Below are 2,450 nucleotides of genomic sequence, written 5' to 3' on the forward strand. Positions count from 1 at the left end.
TAAAGCCCCAATCCCACCACTGACTCTCTGACTCACTGACATAAATGTTCTCCATGAAGGAAGCCCCGGAGGCGAAAAATGCCCGATTACGACCCCCCCATGAAATCGTCCCAAAAGGCCGAGAAAATTAAAAAATCGCTCAATCGGCCCTTCCTTAAGCGTGAAAATGTCCTTTTTTCACGTCCTTAGCAACCGTTTCCATAGCTTTTTTTTACTCGCATTGTTTCCTTCAATTCTTCATTGTCTAGCTTCATTATATTTCTCACATCTATCAGTGTTTACCTCCCGCGAAGATGCTGAGATCCAGCCTTACCGCCCAGAAGCCATTTCATTAATCACGCCGCCAAGAATATCAACATCTCCAGCACTTCAAACAGATCCGGCAAAGGTGTGGACACTGCAAGAGACTGAAGCCAGAATATGAAAAAGCTGCTGGGCTTCTTAAGGATAATGATCCACCAATAGCTTTTGCAAAGGTTGATTGTACAGAAGGAGGAAAAGAAACTTGTGGTACATATGGTGTATCAGGATACCCAACCCTAAAAATATTTAAGAGAGGTGAACTTGCTCAGGAATACAATGGACCAAGAGAAGTAAGTGGTATTGCAAAGTACATGAAGGCTCAAGTAGGACCAAGCTCTAAGGAATTAAAGACAGTTGCAGATTTTGAGACATTTATTGGAAAGGATGATGTTGCTGTGGTAGGATTTTTCAAGAAGCTTACACTCATTTGGCCGATAAGTTGAAGGAGAAAATTAGGTTTGGCCACACTAGTTTGCAGACACTCTTGGACAAGGAAAAGCAAGAAGATGGAATAGTGCTGGGCAGACCAAAACATCTGCACAACAAATTTGAACCCAATACGCAACTTTACAGTGGAGAAGCTAAGATGGATGAAATTGAAAAGTGGATTGAAAAGAAATTCCATGGTCTTTGTGGACACAGACAGCCAGAAAACTCCAACCAATTCCATGAACCTTTGATAGTTGCGTACTATAATGTAGACTATGTTAAGAATCCCAAAGGAACAAATTATTGGAGAAATAGGATTCTCAAAGTTGCTCAAAACTTCGATGATGCTTTCACCTTTGCCGTGAGTGCTAAAGATGACTTCCAACATGAATTGAATGAATTCGGGTATGACTACGTGGCTGGAGACAAGCCAATAGTGTTTGTCAGGGATGATAAGAAGCAGAAATTTGCAATGAAGGAAGAATTTACGGTAGAAAGTTTCGAGAAGTTCCTAAATGATTTGAAGGATGGTCAGCTGGAGCCGTACGTGAAGTCTGAAGCAATTCCAGAAGATAATAGTGGCCCTGTTATTGTCGCAGTAGCAAAGAATTTTGATGAAGCAATAGTCAACAATAATAAAGATACACTTATTGAATTCTATGCTCCATGGTGTGGACATTGTAAGAAACTTGCACCAACATATGAAGAATTAGCAAAGACGCTGAGTGATGAAGATGTAGCAATTGTGAAAATGGATGCCACGGCCAATGATGTTCCAGCTACATTCGATGTAAGAGGTTTCCCTACTCTCTACTGGGTTCCACGTGATGACAAAGCAAACCCTGTTAGATACGAAGGTGGCCGTGAGGTTGACGACTTCATCAAGTACATTACAGAACACGCAACAGAGGAACTCAAGGGTTGGGACAGAAGTGGTAACGCAAAGAAAGAGGAGCTGCAAATCCATTCTAAAAGAAGTGTTGTGAAAGAATGATGCATATTAATAGTAGAAAATGACATAATACATAGACTGTTGAATGCCTGTGTGAATGGAGTTGTGATGCACATTTGTGACTTTCAAGTGGATCTGTGTTGAGTGAATCAAGTGATAATTGATACTGACAGTTAATGTGTGTGGAAAAACTGGTATGGTCAATTAGAGAAAATGCAGTATACACAAATTATAGAATTAAGTGACTTAAATTATCCATCTTTATCTGTATAATTTGCTTCCTTGTTGAACTTGGAACCTGTCAGTTTTTGTGATGTTACTCTCCTTTATCAGCTGTACGTACCATTCTCATTACAGTTGATGCATGTAGCATTTTTATTTCCAATTGTTGTCCAGTCTGTGTGGTTTGGGGGAAGGTTACCAAGGGTATTTTTTTACAAGTATTTCCATTACAGAACCGTAAAATTCATGAAAAAATAAAGAATACATTATAAATATGTTGTCTATTGTGTTACATTTGTTCCGGAAACCGGTTTGTAACAGCGTTAATTTGTCAAAGATATCCGCCCACATCTTAATTTTCGAACATAACAGACTGGTACCTTTACTGTACATATTATTAAACAAACTCGTTGTTAAATTTACCATGTCGTCGCTTTCTAGGCCAGTTTTTACCATTTCCCATAGGATGCTTCGGCACCCTTTTCCTTCATATTAACAAATTTAACAGATAAAATGAATGATTTTAACTCTTCTTTAGCAGCTA

General features: G+C 39.1%; 1 pseudogene; it reads left to right on the top strand.

The window, feature by feature from the left end:
- The first annotated feature begins 393 nt into the window (after positions 1–393).
- Positions 394–2,058, top strand: LOC145981582 (protein disulfide-isomerase A3 pseudogene; annotated as a pseudogene).
- Positions 2,059–2,450: the final 392 nt, after the last annotated feature.

Source organism: Lepisma saccharinum, chromosome 29 (genome assembly GCF_977018435.1).
Source record: "Lepisma saccharinum chromosome 29, izLepSacc3.1, whole genome shotgun sequence".
Classification (NCBI taxonomy): Eukaryota; Metazoa; Arthropoda; class Insecta; order Zygentoma; family Lepismatidae; genus Lepisma; species Lepisma saccharinum.